Source organism: Sorex araneus, chromosome 1 (assembly GCF_027595985.1).
Source record: "Sorex araneus isolate mSorAra2 chromosome 1, mSorAra2.pri, whole genome shotgun sequence".
NCBI classification, from domain to species: domain Eukaryota; kingdom Metazoa; phylum Chordata; class Mammalia; order Eulipotyphla; family Soricidae; genus Sorex; species Sorex araneus.
This window is the reverse complement of record NC_073302.1, coordinates 239,880,293-239,895,156: the sequence shown is the minus strand read 5'-3', so window position 1 is coordinate 239,895,156 and position 14,864 is coordinate 239,880,293. Positions and strand designations below refer to the sequence as shown.

At 39.5% G+C, this 14,864-nt stretch overlaps 1 protein-coding gene across 3 annotated transcripts in view; it reads left to right on the top strand.

Annotated features, from left to right (window-relative positions):
• The window catches only part of MTUS2 (microtubule associated scaffold protein 2), a 645,452-nt gene that overhangs the window by 513,693 nt on the left and 116,895 nt on the right, over positions 1-14,864 (top strand). The window lies entirely within an intron of this gene.

Below are 14,864 nucleotides of genomic sequence, written 5' to 3'. Positions count from 1 at the left end.
AATAATAAAGGTTTGTGGTGCTATAGTTTTGGAACACATTTGTTGGATATCATTGGTTTGTCCTTTCTCCCCTTGCCACTAGGAGCTTAGGTTTATCAGTCACACCCATCAAAGTGCTCCCGAGTCACTCCCATTCCTTTGTTTATCTGTAACCACTTCTACCAGTTTATCTGCTCTTCCTCTAATCAAACTCTGTTAATTGGTAAGGTCAGAACTTCCTAGGACACTGAATATTATAACATTGCCTTTCTCTCCTCTTTATGCCTTTTGAATAATTTACTTTAAAGCTATGTCTTTTTTGTATAGACACAAGAAGACAATATTATGTTTTTGCAACTTGGGGCTTAATTGGCCTCGAATATTATTTCCTCCTGGGCATCTGCTTTCTCCACTTAAGCCTCAGTTGCCCTCAGTTCCTAGCACCCCAAAGTAGGGTCCCCGACGTGGGACGGGAAGGATCCAGGGCAAGCGGTGAGTTATGTGCTACCCTGGCATCGAGACGGGCCTGGCCAAAGTGCCTAATTCTTAACTATAAGTTAAGAGCTTGATCATAGACAAATGCTGTCATGATCCAATAGTAATTATGAGACTGGGACCCTGCCAGGGATAGGAAAGACTGATCTGGCCTGAGCACTATAGTCTGAGATTGAGATGGCCCCAGGAGAGCAATTCTATAAGCTTTAATGCATCTCTTATTGTGTCCATACAAAATGATTAATATTATGAATTCTTATATGTTTGCTGGGTGAGGAGAAGAGAAACACATTCATGGGACTCCACCCTTGGGTGGATCCTCCTGCTGAAAGAGAATTAAGTCCTAGGAGAAGCATCCCCTGAGGGAAAAGAACCTTACCCTATTGCTGACCACACCTATGTGTATGCCCTAACCCCCTCATGCTGGGAAGATTTAACTAGGCTGTAAGAGTGGGTTGGGGGGGCCAGATCCACGGGGGCCAGATCCACAGATCGAGAGAGAGATCGAGAGCCGGTTGAGAGGAGAGAGAGAGAGAGAGAGAGAGAGAGAGAGAGAGAGAGAGAGAGAGAGAGAGAGAGAGAATGAAGTAGTTTGGTGGGAGAAAGAAGCAGGAGGAGAATCAGAGAATGGAGATGAGATTAGAATAAACTGCGGTGAGACCAACCATCATGGCTCCGTTTCGTTCCTTCACCTGCCTCGCCGCCTGCACCTTTCTTTTCTTTTTGTTTTTACACACACATTTATGTTGATATGAATAACAAATACTAAACAAGGTGGATTTCAATGGTACGATTTTATTCATTTCAGAATGTCTGTGCAGTGGGGAAGCTGGTATAGACCCCAAGATCCTTTGGTTCTCACACAGATAGAAATGGACAAGGACCCCAGGAGAGATTCTGTTTGCTTGTGCATGAGGAAGATTTCTTGGGATTGGGTTTCCCAGCAAGACTGGGAAATATTTCAGAGGCAGAGGTGAGAGTAAAATGGAAGCATGGAGGGATAGAAAATGCAGGAAGTTGGGCGCTCAGTGAACAAAACATATTTCTACATGAATTACTTGTCTTGCTAGCATGTTACATCTCTGTCTGATATTTTAGTTGTTGTTTAGTTTTTTGAGTCATACCCTATAGTGCTGAAGCTGGCTTTGAGCTCAGGGATCACTCCTGTTTGGGTGTAGAACCAAATGGGGTGTCAGGGATTGAACTGGGTTTGACTGCATGTATGACAAATGCTTAGCCCCAGTAGTATCATTCTGTCCTCTGATTTCTAGTACTACGGTGAGGAAAATGTCACTGAGGGGCCAGCACTAAGTGTCTTTCTTGGCACACGTTGGTTTAATTAGCACAAGTTTTCTTCCACAAAGTTCTTCTCACTAGCAACGTGTTCCCTCTATGTTCCAAGCATTTGTAGCTTTGCCTTCTATTTGGAGATGTTTAGTGAAACAAGTGTGCTTCGGGTCTGCAGTGGTGTGGTGGAGTAAGGTTATCCCAACCACTGTCACTGTCACTGTCACTGTCATCCATTGCTCATCGATTTGTTCGAGCGGGCACCAGTAACATCTCTCATTGTGAGACTTGTTACTGTTTTTGGCATATGGAATACGCCACGGGTAGCTTGCTCAGTAGCTTGCCGGGATCTCCAAGAGGGGCAGAGGAATCGAACACTGGTCAGCTGTGTGAAAGGCGAGCACCCTATCGTTGTGCTATCATCCAGCCCATCCCAACCACAGGCCTTAAAATATTTCAGAACCACCAATTTAAAGTAACAAACCTACCCACCACCCCTGAAGTGTCCTGTGCTCACTTGCCATCTTTACCTTTCCCTCTGCCACCCCATGCCCATAGATTAGTTTGTAATTTTTTTACATTTTATATAAATGCAATCATGTAATATGCACTCAAATTTTTCAAAATTTTATTTTTAAGGAGTTGTGCACAGTAATCCATTGCATTCAATATTTCAACACCAGTCCTACAACCATTACACCTTCCAACCACGATTATTTTGAGTTTTCCCACACCACCCAAGCCTGCCCAAAAGGCAGTTGCTAAGTAATTTATTTTGTATTGTTTGTTATGAATAATTGACTAAAAGTTATCAAAAATATTTTCTTAGAGGAAGTGTATGAAAATTGTTTTATCTCATCTTGGAGTCATTAAGCCCTTGTATTAGAGATCACTAACATGTTGTTGAGTCTTGTTGCACTCGAATTTTATCTGACATTTTTTTGCAACATAATTATTTTGAGATCCATTCCTAGGTTACTAGTTTTCTTTTAATTGAATCACCGTGAGCAGCACAGTTACAAAGTTTTTCATGATCAGGTTTCAGTTATACAATGTTCCAATACCCACCTTTTCACCAGTGCACATTTCCTATCACCAGTGTCCTCAGTTTCCCTCCCACCACACTCCCCACCTGCCCTCACTCCCTGCCCCAGCCTGCCTCCATGGCAGGCACTTTTCTTCTTTATCTCCTTTCAGCACTCAGTTCTTATTCAGGGTGATCATTTCCATCTCTGTCTTACTGGTCTTATCTCTATTCTAGCTTTTGTTTGTTTATTTTTACCAGTGAATAGAATATCACTCTGTGGATTCCAGAGTTTACCTAGGTACCTTTTATACCTTTGGGGCCACACCCAGCAGATGGTCAGGGAACCACACAGTGCTAGGGATCTGACTCGGCCTCCTGCATGCAAAAAATCAAGCTAGTGTTTTGAGTCTTTACCTGTTTGATGGACTTTCTCATATCCCACAAGGATTTGGCTATTATAAATGAAGATGGTAAGCATGTTTTGACAAGAGTTAGTTTGGACATCTGTTTTTTGTTTCTCTTGAGTGTCTTGCAATGAATGGGTCAGATAGTATTTATTTGTTTAGTTTCAAACATGTTAGAAAGATTTTCTGTTTTCCAAAGTGATTTTATCACTTTACTCTTCCCAATAGTACTGTATAAAAGCTCTAGCTCCTTCACATTTTTTGCCAACACTTGGTATAGACAGTTCTCATAATCTGACTTAGATTTTTTTTTACCTTCCAGTGGTGCAAATACTTATGTATTCAGAAGAAAAAAACTTCCTTCTGTTTTGGAATTTTGAATTTCTCCGTGCAACAATATTTTCCAGACCATAACTTACCAACCAGTTCTCTACAGATTTTTTTAACTACACTTTTCTTACTACACTTTTAGTGTAGTATTCAATAAATTACATGGGATGTTCAACAATTTATGATAATATAGTCTTTGTGGGGGCCTGGAGCAATCACTCAAAGGGCCAGCCGGAGTATATACTTTGCATGCTGGAGCCTCTGGTTTGATCACTGGTACCACATGGCTCTTCATACACTGCCTGGAACAGCTCCAAGTCCTAAGCCAAAACTAGTACCACCCCCATTTCCAACACCACCACGTGTAGCTTCCCAGTGCCACCAAAAAATACAAAAAAATAGGCTTTGTGTAAGATGATATTGTCCAATGACATAAAGATCTCCAAGAACATTTTAGATTGACTAGGCTTAACTTTAATGTTTAATAGATTATATGTATTAAATTCATTTAAAAGGTTACATGTATTACATGAATTCAATTTGATATTTTAATGTATAGATAAATTTCTCAGGTTATAGCTCCCTGTAATTCACAGAAGATCTATGTAGTCCCTCCTCTAAGTGACAGACATTTTAATGGATGTGTAATTGCATTTCTTTAAAAACTAATGGTGCTTGAGGTTGACTGATTTTCCTGTTTATTTGACATCTTTATATACTTTGATTAAATGTCTGTTTAAATCCTTTTCCCCATTTAATTGGTTTTGTTAGTCTCATTACTGAATTTTGAGAGTTGTCCATTTGGGATACTATTTTTCTGTCATTACCCAGTCAGAACAGAGGCTTATTTCTGCATTCTCCTAACAATGCCTTTTGAAAAGTAGATGTTTTTAATTCTCATCAAGTTCAATTATAATTTTTATGAACCGTATTTTTAATATTATTTTTCAAAATCTTTGCTAGGCCAGATCCCAAAGACTTTCTCCCACATTTCCTTCTGTAACATTTAGAGTTGCTGGTTATATAATTTAAGGTTAAGATCATTGAGTTGTTTAATTATGATACATTGAATGTATTGTGTGAGTGATAATTTGAATTTTTTATACATTAGGATAGGTAATTAATCATTCTTTTCTTTTTCTTACACTGGGTTTAGGTCATTAGCTCGAAGTCTTTCTTCTTTTCTCTTGCATGTATCGAGTGCAATTTCCTTCTACATACTGTTTCAGCTATAATCTACAAATTTACACATACTAGGTTTTCATCTTCAGTGTATTGAAAGTATTTTCACATTTTCCTTTTTTATTTCCTCCTTTGCATGTTATTGTTTGAGAGTATTTTTCAGGTTTAAATATTTGTAGACTTTTTCAAGGTCATTCTGCTTTTAATTCTAATATAATTCCTTTGTGATTGAAGATGTTGGAGACCTGCATCTTTTTAAGTTTATCAGGATTTCTTTTAGAACCCATAGCATTGTCTTGGTAATGTTCATGTTTACTTAAAAGTATGCCTATTCTTCTGCTCCTGTCTGGAACAGCCAGCTCAGAGCAGTTGACAGCAATGTTGAGGTATTCTACACCCTTACTGATTTTCTGTTTTCTTGCTCTAGAAATAGTTGAGAGAGGACTTGAAATTTCAGAGTATAATTGCACATCTGTTTCTCGTTTCATTTGTAACAATATTTGTATCTTGCATTTTGAAGCTCTGTTAATAGAAACAGCACATAAACATTCAGTAGAATTATTTATCATTTTGATGATTTGCCTATTTTATCATTATTAAGTGACTCTCTTTATCCCTGATAAGATTCTTTTCTCTAAAATCGTCTTTATTCAGTATTAATAGTGACTCTCCAGCTTTCTGTTACTTTCGGTATGTCTATCTCTTTTCATTCTTCTACTTTTTATCTGCTTGCTTCTTGATATTTAAGTGGATTCCTTACAGATGGCATATAATTGACTGCATTTTTAGACAATCTGAATTTCTGCCTTTTATGTACATTTAAGAATTTCATTGATATGATTGGGGCTAAATCTACCATCTTGCTATTATTTTTGTTCATCTGACTTGCTCTTATTTTTATTTTTCCCCTATTTCATTGTCTTCTATTACATCAGGGTATTTAGATTTCGTTTATTGATGAATTAGATAACTGTGTATTATGGTATATTAGTGGCTGTTTTGGTCTCATTCTCTATCTCTAACTTTTCTTATTCTGGCTTCCAGTGTTTTTATTTCAGTTCATTGGTACTTTAAAAATCTTGCAGGAGGCTGTGTCCAACTCTTTTTTCCTGGCACTTGCACTCTTACTGTCAAACATTTTACTTCTACATATATTTTAATCCTAAATCCCAGCATTGTTACTGCTGATTAAGTCAGTTTTCTTATTAAGAGTTAGAAATAAGGAAAATTTGTCTTGATTTTCTCGCTGTCTTGATTTTTACTGCATTGTGTAGATCTAGATTTCCACCTAGCAGCATTTTCCCTTAATAGTCCGTGCAGTCGAGGTTTTCTAGGGATCAGTTCTCTCTCTCTCTCTCTCTCTCTCTCTCTCTCTCTCTCTCTCTCTCACATACACACACACACACACACACTCTTTGTTTTAACCTTAGATAGATTGTTTTGCTTAGTTCAGAATCAAAGTTAACATTTTTACTTTAAACATTTAAAGATACTGTTGCACTGACTTTTGATTTGCATGGTTTGCAATGAAATGAAGTAAACTATTACACATATTTTTGTTTCTTTGAATGTAATGTATATTTTTCCTTTGCCTGCTTAAAGATGATTTCTTTGTCCCTGGTTTTGAGCAATTTATCTATAATATGCTATTATGTAGAGTTGTTTTTTAAGTTCTTTTTTATTTTCCTCCACACTGGCAAAAGTAACAAGGGAGCTTAAAATTTTGTAAACATTATACAATAGCCAGAATCTGGAAAAAACCCGAATGCCCCAGAACGGATGACTGGTTGAGGAAACTTTGGTACATCTATACAATGGAATACTATGCAGCTGTTAGAAAAAAGGAGGTCAAGAATTTTGTAGTTAAGTGGATGGGCATGAAAAGTTTCATGCTGAGTGAAATGAGTCAGAAAGAGAGAGACAGACATAGAAAGATTGCACTCATCTATGGTATATAGAATAACAGAGTGGGAGACTAACACCCAAGAACTGTAGAAATAAGTACCAGGAGGTTGACTCCATGGCTTCGAGGCTGGCCTCACGTTCCGGGGAAAGGTCAACTCAGAGAAGCGATCACCAACTACATTGTAGTCGAAGGCCATATGGGGGAAGGGAGTTGCGGGCTGAATGAGGGCTAGAGACTGAGCACAGCGGCCACTCAACACCTTTATTGCAAACCACAACAGCTAATTAGAGAGAGAAAACAGAAGGGAATGCCTTGCCACAGTGGCAGGGTGGGGTGGGGGGGGAGATGGGATTGGGGAGGGTGGGAGGGACACTGGGTTTACGGGTGGTGGAGAATGGGCACTGGTGAAGGGATGGGTTCCCAAACTTTGTATGAGGGAAGTATAAGCACAAAAGTGTATAAATCTGTAACTGTACCCTCACGGTGATTCTCTAATTAAAAATAAATAAATTAAAAAAAAATAAAATAAACCACATGTAAACCACATTACCTCAATAAAAATGAAAGAATCTTCTCTTTGCAAAATAAAAAAGGAAAATCAATTTACTTTAAAAAAAAAATTTTGTAAACATTAGGTTTCTGTGCTTGAAATTTGTTGAGATACTTGAATATGAATGTATACTGTTTTCATAAAAATGTTTTTAATTTCCCCATTCTTTTTAAACAATTAATTCTATAACCCAGGGGCTCAGCCTGCATTTGAACATGAACAAAACTTGACAACAAAAGATGTTCCTGCCATCTCTAAATGCCGTTTAACTAGACAACTTCCATCCAAAGAAGAGACTAAACAGGTTTTACAGTCTGGCTCACTGGTTCACATGATGTATGAGCTTGGGCTTGTCATTTCTCTGAGCTTGTTTCCTTCTGAAAAATGGGAAAGGTATCCAGGTGGCAAAACTATGCCAAAGATGAGTGATAACAGGGAAAATGCGGCTACAACTTTCATGACTTTTTGAAAGGAAAACAGAAAACTGTGGTGCAGCCACAGTATTAGACACTAGCATTTTGATTAGATGGCAGCTAGCATCTTCACATCTAAATGTGCTTGGCAAAAGATGTTTGTGAGCTTTATCATTAAAATTAAGCTACAATTCGTGTGCCATCAAATTCACCCTTTAAAAGTATTTGGATTAATGAATGTTTGGGTTGTCTTTTTCATAAAATTGTGCAACTATCATGACTAATTTCTTCCCCCTCGAAAGTGACCCAGAGCCGCCATTCCTCCCTTCTTCCACCCCCCAATACCGCCAGTCTGCTTTCTATTCTTTTAATGTGTCTGAACATTTCCTATCTATGAAAGCAGCCAGTATGTGACCTTTGATATCAGTTTATTTCACTTCCCTTGTTGTCAAGTTTTGTCAAGGTCTAAGAATAAATCATGTTTTGTTTCTATTATGGGCTGAATAGTATTCTGTCACAAGGATCTATTATATTGTTTCATATACAAACATCATTGAAGGACATTTGGATTTGTTTCCAAGATTTTACTACTCTGAGTAATGAAGCTATGCTAAATTTCTGTTGTTATCTTTTCTTATGTAGGGTCTAGCCTGCGCTTGATCTCATCCAGTGTATTCTTCCTCACAGATATTAGAGTCTTTAATCTCTAGAAGTTGGAGTTAAACTGTTTCTTTCTTAATCTTTTTGTTTTACTTGACATGTTTAAGAATTCCTCTATTAATGTGAACTCAAGAAATATAGTTATAATAACTATTCTGGTGCTCTTATGTAATCTGTAATTTGTATCATTTCTTTCTAGGCTTCAACTGATTTCATTTTCTTCTCATTAAGGGCTGTAGAGTCCTACTTATTTTCATGTCTAAGCTTTGTTTCAGGTGCCAGACATTGTGAATTTTTCCTTGTAGGTTTCTGAATGCTAATTTATTCCTCCAAATATTCTTCAGTTTTGTTCTTGACTAAAATTATGTTTCCTGGAAAGAGTGATCATTATAGGCTTACTCTTAAGCCTTGAAGCAGGTCTCAATTAGCAGTTAGTTTTGGACTGATCTGACTATACTGAGGCAAAGCTTTTATTTATTTATTTTTAAAATTTTATTGAATCACCATGAGATAGTTACAAGTTTTCATGTTTGAGTTACAATCTTCCCCACCACCAATATCCGAAGTATACCCCCCTTTCCCACCTACCCCCTGCCTCCATGGCAGACAATATTCCCCATACTCTCTCTCTGCTTTTGGGCATCATGGCTTGCAACACAGATACTGAGAGGCCATCATATTTGGTCCATTCTCTACTTTTGGCATACATCTCCCATCCTAACTGATTCCTCCAGCCACCATTTTCTTAGTGATCCCTTCTCTGTTCCATCTGCCTTCTCCCCTCCACTCATGAAGCAAGCTTCCAGCTATGGGGAAATCCTCCTGGCCCTTAGAGGCAAAGCCATTATGAGGGTGCACCCTGATACCCCATGAATGAGGCTTTCCACCTCCAACTCGGGGGAACAGGAACTCTTTCTGGTTTTCTGTGAGCCTTCCACATTGTTCCCTCCAGTCCTACGTGGAATTCTTTCCCTGATAGTGGACACCCCCATCCTAGCCATGAGGTCATCAAAACTTTGCCAGGAATTCATGGACCAGAGTTCTCACTCTGTGGCTGTGTTCTTTCTGCTGTCTTTCTTTTACTCTTTGACTTCAACATTTTTTGAGCCCTATGTCCACCTTATTAATTAGGGGAATTCCACCACAGGTTTTCCAACTCAAGATAACCATCTAGAGAATCACTGCAGGTGACATATCTAGGACATTGCAAGGGTCGCTGTGTATGTTTCCAACTCTCTAGGCTTATTGCTTCATTAACTCATGCAAACATCTTGAAAAACTGTTGTCCTGAGGGTTTTAGTCATGTTTCTTTAGTTTTAGAGGAGAACACAAGTTGGATTATTCTTCCACTATATTTACTAGTAGTAGCTCTATTTATAGTACAAAACATAGACAGTAGTTGCTGTAATCCAAACTATTGATCAACCTTGGGGAAAGAAGTTCTGGCGGACCTTGATAGGTGACACCTGTGCTTCTCATCAATAATAAGATAAGAATATTCTTTGTCATTTTGTATTTTGTCTAGAGAGATGATAATAGTAGTTCATTTTTCTGTGGTTAACTGGTTTTGGAAATTCAGATGGAAAATTTTGCTTGTTCTATTCTCTATCAAAATACAAAAGAAGTTATGTTTTGGGATATATAAAACATCTAGTTTTGGAACTCTGGGGAGGACTGAATTGGAGCTGTCTTGGGATATATAAAACTCCCCTTTCCTTGGGGTGTTACTGGACACATACAAGAATGCTGTGCACTTCCCAGAGCCGTCACTCCTACCTTCCTTGTGCTCAGGGCTGGATGTAAGGGCCCTCCCCACCTCCATGCCATCTGCCCCTCACTATTCCACACCACTGGCCCAACCCAGGCCAATGTGAAATAGGGAAATATTGTGAGAATAGAGGGATTTTTTTAAATAAACTTAGGCCATCTTAAGAAAAATACAGCCTGTATAAGACCACCAAGAATTCTGCACATGGGCTCCCTGGGGGGTCCTGTGCGTACCATCTGTATAAAACAGATTTCCTTCCCGGGATTTTGACCAAATTTAGGAAGTGCTTTCCCTTAAGCTAGTGGGCTATCAAAGTTGTGTTTAATCATTTTCTTCCTTCTTGTTCCCAAGTGCTGAGCTTATGGGCCCTCTCTGAGGTTATCTGTAGACAGGTGCCAATGCTGCGAGGATGGGTGTTAACATGTGACTGTTTTACTCTTCCAGCTTTAAAATCAAACCAAGCTTTCCCATCAGTTAGAATCTTCTGCATAGTGATCAGATGACTACCGATGAATTTTTAATGTTCTTTATCCATTTTCCAGGGCCGCGTGCTCCCCTGTGCTCAGCCTTTGCACGCAAACTCTTTATTCACCTTTGTGAGCACACATAAGGTCACTGGCTTTTTCCTCCCTACCCTCACCCCCCAGCTGCAAGTTGTCACCAAGATAATCATGCTGGCTGCCTCCCCTCAGAGTTTTGCAGCTAGTGAGGTAACCATAAAGAAAACTCATTGTGACTGAGGCAGGATTCAGCTCATCAGAGGACATCATGGCTTTAGAACTGAAAGCCTGTGTGGGTGGCTGAGATGCTGAGATGCGAGTCAGTGGTCTGCACTGTGGTAGGAAGTCAAGACCTTCAATCCACACTTGTGACAGCAGCCAGAGAACCAGGATGGGGAGCCTCATTCCTCCCCACACCCCACTGGGCCTCACACATACTCACTAATAATGCTCAGGCAAAGTGCTCAACAGTAGCCCCTCCTAAAGCATGTGACATGTGATTCTGCCATCAGTTCTCTCTGTCTATCATGGCAAGGTAGTCTCATCTGTGTAATTCTAGTCATGTATTTAGTAGAAGAGATACATTAGGAATAAGACTCATTAACACTTGGAAAGTTTACAAAGGGCAGTCAATAAAGAAAATGCTGGCATTTTCCTACTCTTTTTCACTTCATTTAAGGACAGTCAATACAATCAATAAGTCTTATTTGTATTTGGCCTTGGCAAGGAGGGGTAGAGCATCCTGTATATTTATTTATTTTTGTAACCTTAGTTCTTTCAGTTCCTCCTTGAGGGCTCTTGTTTCTTGATTGATGATGTTCTGTCTAGTTGATCTGTTAAATGAAAAAAGTGGGGAGTTAAAGCCTCCCACTACTATTGTGTTGTTGTCAATGTAAATTTTGAAGATCTTTATCCTTCGGTCTCAGTTTCCTACTTGGATGGAAATCACAAAGGTTCTCGGGGACAATGGCTTTTTAGTCTTTGAGATGGGAAGAGACTACACACTCTCAAGTAGCTCTACTGTCTGCAGAGTGAGGTTGGCAGTGTGCAGCTCTCTTCAGAAACCTTGACCACCCCAAAAGCAATATACAGTTTATAGGAGTCAGGGTTGCTGACATCAACCTTCATGTCTAAAATCCACCCATCATTTATAGCAAGCCCTTCAGATGGGTGGATTTTGCAGCCATGGGTTCAACCTGTTGACTCTGGGGTAGGTTGAATCTGAGCATGCAGAACCAGAGTAGAAAGAATCTGTGTGTCAGATGGATATCACTCATATGTGGTATTTAAAATAACTGGATGAGGGAAGGCAATGTTTCATAGGGGTGGTGCCAAGATCAACCTTGACTCCAGAGTATAGGGCAGAGAAGGAAAGAAAGAGTGAAGGGGAGGGTATGAGGAGACAGATGAGAAGGAATGGAGAGGAGGGAAGGAGTGTTACAGAAAGAAACCTGGGAACGTTGGTGGGGGGAAGTTGACACTGGTAGTGGGATCTGTGCTGGAATGTTGTTTGCCTAAAACTCAGCAGTGAGTTACTTTGTAAATCATGGTGCTTTAATAAAAATTTTTTGAAAAAAGGAAGAATCTGTGTGGAAGTAGATGCATACCATCCATACCCAGAGTGCTCTGGGGTCAGCCCTAAATGCCACAGGAGCAGGAAAGGAGGTGATGATAAAAACCTTCCACATGGCATAGAAGACTCTGAGTGATCAGAATCTCTAGAAGCTCCCCTCTCATTGTCCTCTCATTTCTCTGCAGGATGTATTTTAACTTCTAGGGGGAGATAGTGAACACAAACAAAATTTTCCTTTGTTTTTAAGTGAAATAGGGGAAGCAGTCTGTGTACATTGGTCATCTTGTTTCAAAGGCGAGCTGTTCATTCCCAGGATGGTAGAGGAGCCATTGCTGCTGTCCCTCTGTGCCAGCCTGGGGACACGCTAACAGTTGAGAGGACAGGAGCGTGAATGATAGAACAGTCCTTCAGGGAGTTAACTGGTAATGGAGTTAACAAAAATCCACAGTGTGAGGGACCCTAGAGATAGTACAAGGGTTAAGGTACTTGCCTGGCAGTTGGCCAGCCCTGGTTCTAACTGGATGGATCCTCAGTATCACATACGCCCTCCTGTGCACTGCCAGGAGTTGTCCCTGAGCACAACACCAAGAATAAGCCCTGGGCACTGCCAGGTGTGACTCAGACCCCAAAGTAATAATAATCAGTAGCACAAAAAAAATTATTGATTTTGGTGAAGACAAACCATAGGCCACTGGAGGTGAAATGATTACTGTTCTTAGGCCAAATGAATATTTGATTTATTGAGAAATCTACGGTTCCCTTTCTCACTGAAAGACTTGGAGAACTCTACAACCAGCCTTGTTTCTCTGTTTCTACCCTAGAGTGTTAGCATGTGACTGAGCTTTCATCTCTACAATGACACAGTTGGGTGTCAAATGCACAGCAGGATTCTCAGGCAAGGACTTATTTCAGCAGGTAGTTTGATGTCAAGAAGCAATGACACTTTTGCTTGGCTGTTCACACCAGAAGCTGATGTTCTCAGGGGAGTCTGTGTCTCAGTTCATCATGCAAGGGATCCAAGTGGCCTAGGTACAGTGGACCCCTGAATTCTGATTGTGTGAATCAAAGCAGTCCAACAATGCCCCTAATATGAAAAAAGAAGTGCCCAGAATAGGACCTCCCCAATGCCTTTTGTAATGCCCATTTGCCACCACTCAGTATAATTGCTAATAGAGAGGCTAGGAGGAGGAAGAGAAGTTATAATAATGGATAGATCTAACAGTCAGAAACACATAAAAACAGGAGTCCTAGATAATATGCACACATTCAGAGGAAACTGTGCTATCATCTGCACTTGACTTTAAGTCACTCAAATAGGAGTGCATTGTAATTATTTAGATTTGTAAAAGAAGCATCTCCTACTGGTGTTGTATATCTATTGTTTTAATGAGATAATTAAAATACTAATGTGTTTTTATAAAACCTCCAGCCCCAATGAGGCCCTGGGTTGCAACCCTGACAACACCAAGACAAACAAAAGCCTCCAAATTACCAGCAATAGCAATAAAATGGCAAACAGTAAGTCTGGGGAAAAAATCTTAGATTGTTCTGCAGTTGAATGCAGATAGTTAAATCTCTCAAATTTTGTTGGTAATTCATTTTCATTTTCTTTTCTTGTTGAGAATGTTGGATTAAAGTTAATTTGTCTACCATGCACAAATTAATTTTCAGGAATGTTATATGCTGCCACAAATAGTTTTTTAAGCAGCAATCATTTCACACTCTTTATTCCATTGTCATAATAGTTTCTGTCATCTGTGAGGTTGCATTTAATCTCTGATGGTACTTTTCTTAAAAATTATTTTAGTCACCATGATTTATAGCATAACAATACTATCAACAGTAGGTATCATGCATATAACATCCCAGCACCATACCCCCACCAGTGATTGTCCACCATTGTCTCAGGGTCCTCCTCTCATGCCCCCACCACTTCAACACCCTCCCCACCACCATGTCTTACTGATGAGCCCCACTTCTTAGAACAATTCTTAGATTCTTTTGCTCTTGGCCATTTGGTATTCTCCTTCTATACTTCTTTATACCCTGCATATGAGAGATCATTTGTATCCATCCATCTCCTTCTGTGATTTCCACTGTACATGTGCACTGTTGGCATGATAGTCTCCAGATATATCCATGTAGCAGCAAATTGCATTATTTCATCTTTTCTTATAGCCAGTGGTATTCCATTCTGCATATGTACTGATGTTTCTTTATACAATCTCCTGCTCTCAGAAATTTGGATTGTTTTCCAGATTGGGGAAAAATTGCTTTTAAGAAGAGGAAGATTCGATGAAAAATAACATGATTACTATTAAACCAATAATCCAAAATATATCAAATTGACCACCTTTCTCCTTAAAATATTAGACTAGTTGTATGTTCCTAAATTCGTCTCCCTATCCTGTTTCAGGGCTATGCATCCCTCTGCCCCCTTTGTTTTATATTCTGCTCTCTGATGTTTTGAAGGCACCATGGGGAGACTGGAGAAACTTTAAAATATTAAAGGACAAAGGAAAAGGAGACTTGGGTGAATAAAAACATGCACATATCTCCTCTTGAGATGTGGGCTTTCTAAATTTGAAAGTGCATCACCCCATACTGGGAAAATGGTCCACACATCCTTGCTTGGGATATATTTTGTCTTTATTTACTTGAAAAGAATAGTCTTTGGGAGGTGAGATCACTCTTTTCTCATTGGTGTTCTCTGGATATCTGTATGACTTGCTCTGTAGGGATGGGAGTGGGAGTTTCTCACTCCCCATAGGGCTGGTCTTTCCTCTGGGG